Source organism: Buteo buteo, unplaced genomic scaffold (genome assembly GCF_964188355.1).
Source record: "Buteo buteo unplaced genomic scaffold, bButBut1.hap1.1 HAP1_SCAFFOLD_320, whole genome shotgun sequence".
In the NCBI taxonomy this organism is placed as follows: domain Eukaryota; kingdom Metazoa; phylum Chordata; class Aves; order Accipitriformes; family Accipitridae; genus Buteo; species Buteo buteo.
Genome location: NW_027439484.1, coordinates 1 through 14,932, shown reverse-complemented (window position 1 = coordinate 14,932; position 14,932 = coordinate 1). Strand labels below are relative to the sequence as shown.

Here is a 14,932-nt window from a genome sequence, read left to right as displayed (position 1 = left end):
ATGGCAACCAATTATCATAGTACTGCCTACGTCCGATCACGTGCAATGAAGGATCCATTTGAGACGAAGGGCTGCTTTTGCAACCACCGACCCATTTGAAGTTCTTGCTGGCTGTCCTCGAAGTCTTTATTCTTGTCCTTGTTCTTTGATCTTGAAGCTTAACGCAGGTTCAATCACACGTGGTCAGTTTCAGCATTGTTCTCATCCAGCGTACAGGAACATCTAGTCATAAGAGCAAAGAACTGCAAAACTTAGGAGTACCTACCTCTGCTAGTTAATTGCTTGGCTATACTTTTGTCTATTGTTTCAATCGTAGTGTTAGTATAAGATTTCTAATAATTATTTACCAAATCTCACTTTTGCAGTCACCTAGCAGCAAACCAGTTTCCACAGCTGGTACAAAATATTAAAACCATCCCCATATTTAGACGGGCCATACAGAATGTATGGAAATAGGCTATCAGAGGTGCCCGAGGGGCAGAGGGAGCGCCGGGGGGCGCCCCGAGCCCCGGAGCAGACTCGCTGGCAGGACTCGATAGGCACGCGACTGACTGAATAAACGCTGGCCGCCCGTCCCCTTTGCCCTCCGGGCTGCGTTTGCGCTCCCTTTGCACGAGTGGAGGGGCCGTGAGGGAGCCCAGGGGAGGAGGAGGTGAGGCGCTGGGGGGGTCGGGCCGTGTCCCCCCCTGTTCCTGCTGGGCTCCAGCTGTTGCAAATATTCCGGTAAAGAAATCAAAATTTAATCACATAGAAGAGTTAGGTTTGATTAAGAAGTAAAATTGTGAAGCATAACGTATAGGATCGTTAAGTTCGAAACGTAGCCATAGAAACTTTAGGAGCTGCGTTACGCATGACTCTAGGAACCTTAATATTGTTAAAGTTTGAAAGAGCTAACCCTAGAAACCTCACCAGGAAGTTACTGGTTCTTCTACCTTCTGTTTCAGGAAACTAAGGAAACCGTCGTGGACGCCAGTTTGCTGCTTGGAAACCCCCTTACCCTTCCCATCTCGATTTGAGGATCGAAGATGCCAGTCAGCAGAGCTAAGTGTAACTGACCAATGCTTGTTTGTTTTTAAATAAGAATATTGATAAGGTTATATAATCAAAGGACCGATCATTATAAAGGTTAAATTTAAGAACGAGCATAGTATGCATTTCTACGGAAGGAGCTTAGGTAACAATGACCTGACAGGAAAAGTCTGTAAAAACTGATGGATTTTGATACTAAGCGGGACACGCCTTTGGAGGAGCGATCCCCCGTGTCCCCAGCGCTGCGATAAACAAAGTGCCCGCTTCTTAACTTCAGGTTGGCGTTAAGGAGTTTTATTCTGGATTTCGGGAACGGTTTTGGCGACCCAGATGGGACCTTGCGAGTGAGACTGGACGAGATCGAGTGTCGATCGAACTCCGGCCGGCACCGAGGTATTCTCGGGGAGAACCGTCACCCTCGACTCGCAAAGCTCCTCGCAGCGTTCCCTGGAAAAAAAGGTAAGGCGCCGCTTCTTTGGAATTTGTTTGGAAAGCCTGCCCGTGAGGCGCGGCGAAAGCTTCGCAGGGTTGGGGCTTGGAGGGTACCCGTCTGCAGTGGAAGCCTAGGCGTCTGCCCGTAAGTCATAAGCGAAAGCTATTCCTGGGTTGGACTTTGTGTATTATTTGGGACAATTGTCATTTGCATTTGTTTGGTATTTGGTATTTGAATGTATAGAAGTATAAAGGCATTAGCAAAATTGTTTAAGAATAAGAATGCAGGAAATGGAACTGCTGATGAAAAGTTACCAAAACCATCACCGTTGGGACGTTTATTGGCACATTGGGGTGAATTGCAGGAAAAATGGTAAACAAACAGAACTTTGAGTTACAATACTATATTGCAATTGCTGTTGTTTTGTAGGAGAGAGAGTAACTGGAATAAGGTGCCATATGTAGGTTTGTTCTTTTTAAGTGAACGTATCTGACGGGGACCGGAGGGGAGTCTCCCAGCAGAACCTCTGGTTACAGCTAAACCGGGAGAACAGAACACTGAATTTGAATTGACACTAGAGTCACCTTTTCAGTTTTAAATACCTTAGAGGGAGAGTTAAGTTTTGAAGAAATTGGCGGTGTCGGTGCAACAAGTGAACGAGAAACTAGACCCTTCTTTAAATCTTTAACAATGAAATTAGGAAAGCAATGGGTCACTCAGCAGTTTTTGTATGTGCCAGATTCTCCTAAAACCCTGTTAAGGAGAGATCTATTTGAGAACTTAGAGGCAGAAGTTAAATTAAAAAATGGAGAGATTAAAACTTCGATTCCAGAAACTAAACGTATCGAAGCAGTGGCTTTGTTGTTAACAGGATGGTTACCGAAAGCAGAAGATTATACCAGGCAAAGTCTAATGCTGTAATTCCAGTTGTCTGGACTGGGAAGTTCCTGGTAAATCCAAAAAGCAGAACCTGTGAGAGTTGATTTAAAGCCAGGATCGAATCCGGTAAGAATTAAACAATACCCCCTAAAACCGGAAAGTCGGAAAGGGTTAGCAATGGTAATACAAACGTTTTTAAGATACAAATTGTTAATAGAATGTGAATCCAGATATAACACCCCGATCTTGCCTGTTAAAAGGCTAATGAAAAAGATGGTAGATTAGTTCAAGACCTCCTCAGAGCAATAAATCAAATAGTACAAGATATTCATCCGGTAGTAGCAAATCCTTATACTTTGTTAGCAACCCTAACGGAGAAACAAGAATGGTTCACAGTGTTAGACCGAAAAGATGCCTTTTTCCGTATTCCCTTGGATCCCGGTAGTCAAGAGGTTTTTGCTTTGGAATGGGAAAATCCTGAGACTGGGAGAAAAACACAATATACGTGGACAGTCTTGCCTCAAGGCTTTAAGAATAGTCTTACCATTTTTGGAAATCAATTGGCACGAGAATTAGAGATTTGGAAGAAAGAAAATAATCAAGAAACCTTGCTGAAATATATGGATGATCTGTTAATTGTAGCTGAGACGGAAGAACAATGCACAAAGCTAACTATTAACTTTTTGAACTTTTGGGGAATCGGTGGATATCGAGTGTCAACAGAAAAAACCCCAAATAACCCAGAAAGAAGAAACTTACGTAAATGAGTTTTAAAATCCTAAAAGGACAGAGACAATTGGGAACTGAGAGAAAAGAGGCAATTTGTCGTCTCCCCGAACCTAAGACGAAAAAAATTAATGACGAGCGTTTCCGGGAATGGTCGAGTGGTGTCACCTGTAGATTATAAATTGTGGCTTGCTGGCCCGACCTTTATAGGAGCAGCTCAAAACCTCAAACGATGGATTGGACCGATGCCGAGCAAGCTACTTTCCAAGAATTGAAACAGGCTGTAATAGGGGTGCCAGCCCTAGGCCTGCCAGATCTCACAAAGACGCTTGAACTTTTTGCTCGTGAAAGAAGAGGTATAGCTCTGGGTATCCTGGCCCAATATGTAGGGCCAAGTGGGCGAGCTGTGACCTACTTCTCGAAGCGACTAGGTAATGTGAGTCCGGGATGCTCTGGTCGTCCGAGAGCCGTCACTGCAACTGTGCTACTGATCCAGGAAGCTCGTAAGTTCACCTGAGGACAAAGGATTAGAGGACAAAGGATTACTGTACGTTTCCCATATGATAACTGTTGTGCTAAAACAGAGAGGGGGGCATTGGGTATCCCCTAGCAGGATGCTGAAATACCAAGTGGTGTTGCTGGAACAAGATGATGTTTACCTAAACACTACTACCACCGTTAACCCTGTTGCGTTTTCAACAACCGATCAAGTTAAAGGAGAACTGGAACGTGACTGCTTGCAGGCAATCGAAAGAGTTTACTCCAGCTGACTGGACCTCTGAGATGCGCCGCTAGAAGAAACAGATTGGGAACTGTATGCCGACGGAAGCGGTTCCATCTGTGAAGAAAAACGTTTATCAAGATAGACAATAACTACTGAGGAGGTAATTGCGTTGCCAACTTTGCCTTCGACGATATCTGCCCAAAAGGCTGAATTGATAGCTCTTATTCGAGCTCTGGAACTAAGTCAAGGAAAGCGAGTCAACACTTGGACAGACTCAAAGTATGCTTTTGGAGTAGTACGCGCGCATGGAGCGATACGGAGAGAAAGAGGACTGTTATCCGCGCAAGGAACCACCATTCAGCACGCAGAACAAATACGGAAATTGTTAGAAACCATTCAAATACCAACAGCAGTCACGATAATGCACTGTAAAGCACATCAGTTAGGTAAGACCGGTCCGAACGCAGGTAACCGACTGGCTGATAAAGCCGCTAAAGAGGCTGCGGAAGAAGGCATCCTAGCACTAGTTCCAGAGAAAAGTATAAAATTGCCTAAAGAAACTCCAAATTATAACGAAAAAGATGAAGAATTAATTATTAGATTGCAGGCTAACAAAATGAAACAGGATAGGCTGTAACACCGACAGGTCAAATAATAGTCCCACCCACAATAATAAGAGAAATTGCCCGAGCTGAACATCACAAAGTATATCGGGGAACAGAAAGTGAAATACGACAAAGATTGTTTAAACAATTGGAAGCGGATGTGAAATTTATATATAAAAATGTCCCCGAATCAGTAATAAGATCATCTTTGGGATTATGAAATAAGGAAATTTTTTAGGAGAATATTAGCAAATTGACTTTATAGAATTGCCTTGAAAAGAAGGATCTACCCTAGTTTTAGTTGATATCTTTACTGGGTGGCCCGAGGCTTTCCCTTGTCGCGCCAACAAAGCAAGGGAAGTACTCAAAGTCTTGCTCAAAGAGATAATACCAAAATGTGGGGTGCCTGTAAGAATGTCATCTGACAATGGCCCTCATTTTATAGCAAAGATTAGGAGACAAGTTGAGCAAAGTATTATCTATAGATTGAGACTATCACACCCCATATAGACCACAAGCAAGGGGGGGGGGGGGAGGGGGGGGGGTGAGAGAGAGAGAGAGGGAATGAACTATACCCTTAAGCAACAGTCGAGTAAAATTTGTCAGGAAACCTCACTCCTCACATGGGTTAAAGCATTACCCATGGCTCTGTTAAGAATCAGAGTATAGCCAGAAGAGAAAGAAAATTTAAGTCATTATGAAATGTTTTATGAAAGACCATATCAAGAGTCCTATGTTCTGAGTATCTTGAGTGCCTTTGGAGATAGGTTTTTAAAAGGTGTTATGATTTCTTTAAGCAATTCTTTTCAAGAACTTTGTCAGTATGTCTCCACAGCTGGACCCTTAGAATTGGACGTAGCAGCGCATCCCTTCCGACCAGGAGATTGAATGTATGTAAAATCACTGAGAAGTGGAAAGGACCGTATCGAGTCATTTTAACAACCCTTAGAGCGGTAAAGGTCTGGGAGAAGAACCTTGGCTTCATTATTCAAGAATAAAGAAAGCACCAACAAGAAATTGGAAGTCTAAAGAAACTGGCCCTTTAAAACTGAAAATCTATAAGTAAGTTTCACGTTATCTATTTGGGAAAACAGCTGTGTAAAGTTTATAATATTGGGGTTGCTATTAGGAATATTGTCGAGGGCAATAATCTTTTTGTGTGTTTAGAGGGTGTATGTATTTTTTTTTGAGGGGTTCCAAACATGAGATAAACAAAATGAAACAATTATTGTTTGAGCTGTGTTAATCTTGATATTAACCGTTTTTGTAATTTGGATTAAAAACCCCAAAATCTAGTTTTGTAACTGATTCAAAGTTTTGTAAAGACACAAAATTGAACCTCAGTAACAGCCTGCGTTCCGATTCTAAAGTCAGATGAAAATCTAGTTCCGTGGAGAATACTGACATTGAATTTAACCAAAACTTGAGAAAAGATGCAGAACAATGAGAATCATTTTAGCAAATTAAATGGGATGGATTTAAAAGGCAATTATTTTTTTTTAATTTGAAAGAAGGAATTATAGCGTTGTGAATTATAACATTACCAAACCATCCACCTCATGGACAAAAGAATTAATTTACTCGCCCTTCGGGAGAAACTTGTACAGGCAGCCCTTGGGGCTGTCAGTTGCCAAAACCGTAGAGACAAGTGCAGGAAGGAACTTGCGATCATATTTAAAATATAAAACGATGTTTAGAATTTCCTGGAGTTCCAGGATCCTTGTTAGAGCCACCCAGAGTCAGGACCATCTATGGAAATTTAGACTGGTTTAGACAACCAGAGAAAAATCACACATCCTAAACAGAGCTGAATGAAGGTTTATACTTGCAGCTCCTCTGACCCCAAACTCCAACGACTTTCTCTAGTAGCTAAAGCTCTCAGATGGGGATGTGTTTGTAGAAAGTATAATAATATTTTACATGATCTTTGGTCCCCTCTTAATAACGGAAAACATTTAGCTTGGAGTTGACTGTGTTAAAGGACAGGTGAAAAGTTCAGGGTTAACTGTTTGGGTGACTAGTGATGATATATGATCCACTCACCTTTTCATGAAGGAGAAAGGCAAATCGTGGACTTCAGCCTTAATAACTCTCTCCTCTCTCTGGAAGAAATCTCCCTTGTGGCCTCGCTGGTGGACCCGGGTAAATGGAAAAGATGATACCTGGCAATCGCCAAGTCTTAGGCCTAAAATAAGATGGGTATTAAAATCTGTATTTTGACCCCAGTTAACACCCCTTCCAAATGAGATGACTCTTGCCACCTTTCATTCAATCAAGGAAGTGCCTGCTGCTTAACTTCCCATGGGTGTTGAGGAGTTTTGTTCCGGGTTTCGGTCCCCCAGCTGCGGGCCGGGGCTGGAGGAGCCGCAGGTGCTGGCAGTGAGGCTGATGGGGCCGGCCCCTCCCTGGCAAGGGGGGGCTGCCGGGGGAGGGGCCGGGGCGGGGCCGGTGGGAGCCGAGGCAGGAGCGGAGCGGAGCGGTGGCCGGGCTGTGGCTGCCCCTCGGGAGAAGGTGAGCGGGGCCGGGCGCCCCTCGGACGGCGAACGTCGGAGGCGGGGGTGGCCCGGGGGAGGTGGGGGCCGCCGGTGCAGAGGCCGGGGGGGAGCCCTGGGGGCTCACAGGGCGGCTGGGACCACGTGCGCGCGGGGGGGGGGGGCTCACAGGGGGGCTGGGAGCAAGTGCGTGCGGGGGGGGGGGGGCGCAGGGCGGCTAGGACCACGTGCGCGCGGGGGGGGGGCTCACAGGGGGGCTGGGAGCAAGTGCGTGCGGGGGGGGGGGGGGCGCAGGGCGGCTAGGACCACGTGCGCGCGGGGGGGGGGCTCACAGGGGGGCTGGGAGCAAGTGCGCGCGGGGGGGGGGGGGCTCACAGGGCGGCTGGGACCACGTGCGCGCGCAGGGGGGGAGGGTGCTCACCGGGCCCAGTGGCGGGGCTGCGCAGCCGGCCGGCGGGTTCCGGGGAAAGCGCCGAGGAGGACGGCGGGGTCCGTGTGGGACGCACGGAGCGGCGGCGGCCGCTGCCCGGAGCCGGAGCCGGGCGGGGGGGTGCCGCGCCGCGCCGTGCCGGAGCCGGTCGGCGAAAGCGCGCCGGAGCTGCCCGGAGCGGCGCTGGGGGCTCGGCGGGAACTGCGGCTGCGCCGGCGTGGGGGTGGGCGGAAACGGAAGCGGCTTCCCCTCGGGGTCAGGCAGCAGGGCAGGCTGCCTCCCGGGGCATGCCGGGAGCTGTAGTTTTCGCGGACTCGGCGGCCGGGCGGCAGCGTGGCTCTCGGGCGCGGCGTAGTCCTTGCTGCCGCCGCGGCCCCCGGAGTCCGACCAGGTCAGACGCAGGAGCGTTGCCGGTTTCGTGTGGTTTTCCGCGGGCTTCCCGCTGCACCCGCTCCCCGACCAGCCGCGCGGACGCGCCTCCCGGGCGCATGCGCGGTCCTGCGCGTGGGGCAGCCCGGCGTTCGCTCGTCGGCTCCGGCCCCTCCGGCGCATGCGCGGTGTCCGGGAGCAGCGTGGTGGCGCGCAGGGCGCGGGTCTCGGCGGCAGCGGGCGAGCGCCGGGACCGCGGGTGAGGCGAGCGATCCCCTCCGGCGGGGGCGGGGGGGTGCCTCCTGCCCGCTGGCCGCCGGGCGCTGGCGGGACGGGAAGCTGCGAAGCGGCCGCCGCGGCAGGCTCCCGGTCCGCCGGAGGCGAGCCGGGCCAGGGCAGCGCCGGGCAGTTCCCCGAGAGCCGATAGAAGGGAAGAGGGGACGGAGGCGGGCACCCCCCAGGCGCGGCCAGCGGGCGCCTCCCCGAGTCGCCGGAGCTCCCCCGGCGCCTTCCCCCGGCCCCGCTCGGCCCGTGCGGCTGCCCCCAGCTCCAGCCCCTCCCCTGAAGCCTGTGCTGTAGCCGCAGGCAGCCCCCGAGCCCTGTCGTGAGGGCAGCAAGCTGGCCCTCCGATGTTCTCAAGTCTCCCTGAATGTGGGTGCCGTTAGCAGCGGCGCGGGGAACGAGCGGCGTCTGCGGAAGCCCCTGCGGAAGGAGGGGCTCCGGCCAGGGTCGAGCTACAGTAATAACGGTCGCTGCTGCCTCTTTCCCTCTCCCAGAGGCCACGCTGTGAGTGCAGTTGCCCGTTCGTCCCCCGGGATGCCGTTGACTGCAGCAGCCTCAGGCTCGCGTGGGCTGTCTCTGCCTGGCCTCCCTCTCCTCGCGGCGCGGGAGCACAGAGGGACAGGCGGAGCGCTTACTGGCTGTGGACGGGAGCTGCTGAAGCTGGAGAGGCCACAGAAAAGTAAAGAAGAAGAAATGGAAGGCCATCTGGCTGGCAGCTGCCTCCCGCTGCAGGCAAGAGAGAGCCTGCCTCTCTGGGTGTGGGAGGATCCCTCCTCATAGTCCGCAGCAGGTCAGGCTGCCAGGGTCTGTATGCGTGACCAGCAGCGCGGTACGGCCACGTAGTGAGCGAGCGAGCGAGGCTACGTGTCTAGGAGGCCTCATCTCGTAAGAGCCGCGAGACGCTCGCGTGTTCCGTTATGTGGAGGACAGCCAAGCGACTGGAGTTACAGAAGAGGAAGGGAGGAGAGAAGGAGAAAGAAGCGTCTGAACTGGCAAGGTCTCCTGGCAGCTCCAAGAGCGAGAGCTGTGGTGAGTCCTGGGCCTCCGGGGCCCTGTCGCTCCTCTTGTGCCTCCCGGTCCCTCCCTCCCTCCCCCTCTCCTGACGCCCTTGCTTTCTCATGCTGCTGTGACGTTTGTTTTTTATTATTATTTTTATTTTGCTTCCCTGTACCTCTCCTCTTCTGTCTATTCTCTTGTCCTGCTCCTTCTTCCTCCCCCCCCTTCCCCTCTCTCTCTCCTTCGACTGCCCCCCTTTCTTTTTCTCTCTGCGTTCTTGTCCTGCTCCCTCTCCCTCTCCCCGCCCCGTCTTTGTCCTGCAGCCAGTCGCTGTTTTTTCCTTTTCCATCTCCTTGTCCTGATCTGCATCCGCCTCTTTCCCCGCCTCCCAATTTCTCTGGCCTGTTCCCCTGGCGTTCTTTTCCTCTCTGCACCTGTACGTGCCGCTCTGTGTCCCTGCCTTCCTATCTCTCTTCTTCCTACTTTCTGTTTCTCTCTCTATCCCTTTGTCTTGCTCGCCGTTGCTGTTTATTTTTGTCATTCTGGATCTCACTGTCCCTGTCCTCCTTCCTGTTCATCTCTTACTCTCTGTGACCCTTTGTGCTGCTTCCTGCCCCTTTTTTATTCACCCTCCCTCTCTCTGCAGGGCTCCTGATACCTCGCTTTCTAAATTTCCCAACCCCCTGTGCTTCTCACGCGCGCTCTCTCGCGCGCTCTCTCTCTCTCTCGTTGTCATTGTTCTTGTCTGTCGCGCTGTCTTGCTTCCTGTCCCGTCGTTTCTCGCTGTATCCCTTTGGCCCGCTCCCTGCTCGTATTCGTATTCCTCTCTGTCCTGAGGACCGTCCCAGTTTTTGATCTCCGTCCTGCCGCTGTCCTGATTTTTCCTTCTCTGCCATGTTCCCTGTCCCTCTTTCTGTCTCTTTTTCTCTGTCCCTGCTGCTTATTTCTCCATCTCTGTCCAGACCCCTGTCCCTTCCCCCCCCGCCCTGTTTGCTGTCCCTCTGCCTTGCTTTCTTTTGCTACCTTTTCTGTCTGTCTTTCTCTGCCCCATTCCCTCTCCCGCCCTTTCTAACTGTGTCCCCCTGTCCAGCTAGCTGTCGCTTCTTTCTTTTTTCTGTTCCTCAGTATTTTTTTCTTTTTCCGTATCTCTCTCCCACTGCCCATCGCAGTTGGTTTTTTCCCCTCCAGTGCTGGCCTGCTCTTTGTCCCTTTTGTCTGTCTCCTCTCTGTTTTTCTGTCATGCTCCCTGTGTCTATTTAATCCCTTCATCTCTGTCCTGCAGCCCGTTGCTATTTTTTTTTTCCTCTTCCGTCCCTTTGTCCTGCTCCCTGTCCTTGTCTCTCTTTCCCTTGGTTCTGCCTCCCGTCCTTTTTTCCTTTCTTGCTCCATCTCTCTGTCCTGCTCCCTATCCCTCCCGCGCTCTCTCTGTTTCTGTGTCCTTCTCCTTGCCTTTCCCCACGTTGTCTGTCTTGTTGTTCCCTCTTTGGTTTTCTTGTTTTCCGGGTGGCTGGGCCCGGCTACCCGGGGGGGTGCTTCGGCTGGGGGGGTTGGGGTGGGGGCCTGGCCGTGCCGCTGGTGGCGGGGAAATAAAGCCTGAAACGGCAATCGTGAAGCGATGCCCTGCCTGTGCTGGGGCTGCCCCGCAGAGGCGTGGGGCCGGGCCCTCCGCAGGTCCCGAGCACTCCCCGAAACTACGTGTGGGGCCCCGGGGGTGCAGGGCTGTGGGGTGGCTATGCTCGGCGTCGCCCGTGGGCACTGCAGGGTCAGAAATGGAGAACAAGTTTTCTGTTCCTGGGGCTTGAGAACAGGCTCGCGTGGCTGATTTGGGGGCTCGGAAACAGACCGAGCTGCGCGGCTTTGGGCCCAGAAACAGAGGTCCGGCCCTGCGTGTTTGGGCCTTGAGAACAGGCTCAGCATCCAGGTTTTTTGGCTCCCAAATGGGCCCCGAGTCAGCTGGTGTGGGGGCCAAAAGCGGGAGCCGGCTTGGCTGGTTTTGCAGGCGGGTGGGAGGGTGTTGGGGGCTGCGGGGGGAAGCGGGGGGCAGGTAGGGTGCGTGGTCCCTCCCCGGAGATGGGGGTCTGGTTGTGTCGGACGCCGAAGTTCGGGAGACCGGCACGCAGCAGGCCGAACTCAACATCTGTGATGGTCTGCGGGGGGGAAAGGTGCTTTTCAGACCCCACGTGCCCTCTTTGAGTCCAGCTCTTCTTTCTGCGCCGCTCAGAATAGTCGTTAAGTAATTAATCGCCCAAACTAACGGATATTTACTTGGCGTGTAACTCTGATGTTTAATCCTAATGCTCCAGTTTTGACAGCAGTTGATAGATAACCTTATGGAAAGCCCGGACCGTTGCACGTAGCTGGAGCTTGTAAGGAGAAGCAGCTGAAATCAGCCGGAGCTCCAGTGCGGAGCTGGGGCTTCAAGGAGCCAGAACTGTAGCAAGCGGGAGCTGGAACGAGGCGGGGTGTCCGCTGTCTGGAGCATGCATTAGCCAGAGGCAAAAGTACCTGCAGCTGTAACGAGCAGGAGGCGCGATTAGCTGGAGCGTCTTTTCGCTGGGGCGTCCGTTGGCCGGACCGCGCTCCCAGCACGGCCGAAGAGCGGCCAGGCGCAGGCAGGGCTGTCCGCAGCAAGCAGCTCCGAGCAGCAGGGAGGTGAGTTGTCCTTCTGCCAGCGGGGAGCCCGGCCTCTTCCCTCGGGCATGCAATCCACGCCACGCTCCTCTCTCTGCGTGGAGTGTCTCTCCCGGTCCGTTCCCGCGGGCAGAAGCGAGGTGGGGGTCCCCCGGCTCACCTGGGGCAGCCCCCCCCCCGCGAGGGGACGCGGGCGAGGTGTCGTTGTCCCCTCGGTACCGGGCAAAGGGGAGAGAAACTGGCCGGCGGGAGCTCCTGGGGTGCAGAGCCCTTCCGGCAGAATCCTCCCCTGTCTTTTCACCGTTGGCTGGGTGTGACAAGCAGGTTCATTTCTTTGTCTCCTCTTCTCCCAGTGTCACCTCCTGCGTCACACGAAGAAAATCCTGCGTGGTTAATTCCGCTTGCTGCTCAGGTAATCGCACGTATCGGGCTGGGGGGGCGGAGAGAAACACTTGCGAGTTCGAGGGCACTACAGATGCTCCACGTTAAACCCACAGGGAAGGCAAATTTGCTGCTAGTGCAGAAAAGACGATGGAAAAATTGCTGTTAACAGATCGCGCCCTGTTCCTGAACTGGTCCCTTGATGTGTTTTTGTTTCAGGGGAAAGAATGAAATTTCCTGTCTGGTAAATTCAGAGCTGCCTGTTAGCTTCTTCAGGGTCGAGTGTTTCTCTCCTCTCTGTTCATACTGATTTTTATGGGCAAGTTGGAAATAGCCTTTTATTTTTTTATGTATAACTGAATTTTCAGGAATATGTGGTGTCCCTGTAGTTCATTTTTGAGCACCTAGATGCCAGCAGAAATGTAATGAGTGAAACGTGATGGGAACTGGTACTTAAACTTGATTTTTATTTGGGTTTTTTTTTTTCCTTCCCCATTAAGAGTGTTGACGGCATGTTGTCCCGTGGGACAATCCCCATTCCGTTCAGCGGAGTCTTCAGTCTAGGACTTTTAAGTGAAAAAGTTTGTCCTTCCAAAAAGGGACTAGTCATTCCTAGGACCGAGGCATAGACTTGCAAGGAGAGTCGCTTAAGTACGTGATCGGAATGAAAGCCAACTTCCAGTTGATGTTGCTGCTGTTGGTCTTTGCTTTCATTGATTTCTCCACCACTCCCTCGTGGTTGGGAGCTCTGAATTGTAATGTTTTTCAGTCTCTAACACATTTCCACCCCCACCCCCCAAAAAAAGGAGAGGCAGTGTCTAAGAGTTAATTAGTTTCCTCACAAATGCGTGAGTAAATAAAATGTGAGTTATGATGATTAAAACCATAGAAATGACACCAGTCTTGCAGATCTGGACTATTTCTGAACAGGCGTTCATCACACGCAGAAGTCGTCAGGGTACGGATCACCTGCGCTTCGTGCTCTGACAAGACAAAATGCTGAGGCAGGGATGAGCTCTGAAAGAAGAAGGGAAAAAAAAAAAAAAAAAAAAAGAAGGATACAGGGTCACGGTTTTGTTTTGTTGTTGTTTGTTTTTAGAGAGTGCAATATTGACTGGTGCCAGCCTGCAGAGCTCTTCTGCTGCCTGACCTCTCCTTCTCTTTCATGGCTGTAATTGTCGTTTGGATAATTGTAGAAGAGCAATTAAGTTACTTGCCTCTGTGAATGTGCTGGTAATACCAGGAAGGCAAATGCTTGAACCAGTAGTGAATAACTGGGCTACGAGTAGAATTTCTGAAGGAAGAACAGCAGCAGCAACAGGAAGCAAATAGCAAGTGACCAAAAACTTGCGTGTGTCAAACGCATCAAAGCTTTCTTGCCGAATGTTGTTTGGCAATATGTTCCAAGTGGCTTTTTTTGTAAACGTAAATTTTCAGGAAGTTCAGGGCTGCGTGTGGCAAAACGCGTCCCTCTGCTTACGCGTCCTGCTACGTAAATAGCATGGGTCAGCGGCAAGTCCAGCGGCAGGGCTGCTGTTCCCTACTCTCGACGTTGCCGTAGTAGTGTTGCGGTATTTAGACCTTGACGGACGGGCTGAGGAACGGAAGGAGAATGCCCGTTTTCTGTAAGGGCTCAGAATGCCGACCCTTTTCTCTGCCTGCCGCTCCCCTGTGCGTGAGATGAAGCTGTTTTATTTTTCTCCCTTGTTCCTGGTCTAAATATTTCTGGAGCTGTTGCTGCTGTGGGTTTGCAATTGGTGTTACTGCGTTTTTGTAGCGTTCTGGCGATGGGTCGTTTCTACTGTGGCGAAGCATCGAGATACGGTTTTCGGTTTAAAGCGTCAGAAACTACGTTCACCGAAACCGGTAACTCGCGGCATAGGGGAAACCGATCTGGCGCGTGCAGCTGTGCTCGCAGGGATGCTGGGTGGCTCCTCATCAAAACAGCAGGCTGTGTGCGTAGGGTTGCGCTCTGGGTCCGAGAGCGTTAGCCTATTTTTGCTGTTGGAAGATGGAATGGAGCGTGTGCCTGTTAAATCTCAGGGCGGTCAAAAGCTAGGAGGGACCCTGAGCGGGTTTGGTGGCACAGCTGCGGTTTTAAAAGATCTTGCCCGTTCGGAGCAACGGCCTGGAAAAAGTGATTCCTTTTTTGCAACGAGGCAGTTCACAAGGACAGATGTGTTGCTGTGCTCTTTAGCAAAAATACTCAACTTGGGACGTATAGGGTGATGAAGCCTCGGCTGTACTAAGGCTTGAGAAAATGTAGGTAGGTCTCTATGTGTGTCACCTGCGTGTATCCAGGAAAGTGAGTTCTAGTGAAAGTAAAGTTGCCGATGAGTCAAAAAAGAAAGGAAAAAAAAAAGGCACGTTTGTCTGAAAAATGCAGAAGCTTTAGTGGCCTGTGTCAACAGCTGTACCGAAGATGACGCAAAAATACTTTTTCCTCCGCTCAGTCGTACTGTCTTCACAAACCTTCACAAAAAAAAAAAGGGCAGCTTTGGGTTCCTACCCAGCTTTGTGCTAATGTTTTTCTTTTCTTCTCTCAGCTGGATGTCAGCTGGCACCGTTTCGCCGTGGTTGCCCTTTCTTCTGCCGTGACGGTACGAGACGGATGGAAAGATTCCGTAGTGGCCTGCAAGTACAAGGTACGCCTACGATGTGTGTCTGCATTTTTCCAAAGGTACTTGCGGTACGGACTTTAATGTTGAGAGTGTGCCAACTCTCCTTCTACTTTTTTTTACATGAAATATTTTAACAGAAATACTAAAAATAAGTTCTGTTCTGGAGCATGTTACACCTATACAAAGTTTACTTCCCGCAGTTTATTTTCTCTTCCTGAAAGCATAATCTTCTGTTGCTGTGTGCTTGCTAGTAAATGATACTGTGAAAATAATTTTGTCCTAAAAGAGGGAAGAAACTGTTCGTAAGAGTTCAGCTGTTCAGAAGAAACAGACT

General features: G+C 51.0%; 2 long non-coding RNA genes across 3 annotated transcripts; one reads left to right on the top strand and one right to left on the bottom strand.

Moving 5' to 3' along the window:
- Positions 1 to 89: 89 nt before the first annotated feature.
- On the bottom strand, positions 90 to 7,721 carry LOC142028384 (uncharacterized). The gene is made up of 3 exons (XR_012649568.1): positions 7,310 to 7,721; positions 6,440 to 6,581; positions 90 to 222 (listed from the first exon to the last, which is right to left on the bottom strand). It is a non-coding gene; the product is annotated as an uncharacterized LOC142028384 (long non-coding RNA).
- Positions 7,722 to 7,752: 31 nt separating this feature from the next.
- On the top strand, positions 7,753 to 14,915 carry LOC142028385 (uncharacterized). 2 transcript variants are annotated; one of them, XR_012649570.1, is made up of 3 exons: positions 7,753 to 7,946; positions 8,464 to 8,998; positions 14,524 to 14,915. It is a non-coding gene; the product is annotated as an uncharacterized LOC142028385 (long non-coding RNA). The 2 variants fall into 2 exon arrangements; XR_012649569.1 differs by lacking the exon at positions 14,524 to 14,915 and adding an exon at positions 11,269 to 11,926.
- The last annotated feature ends 17 nt before the right edge of the window (positions 14,916 to 14,932 follow it).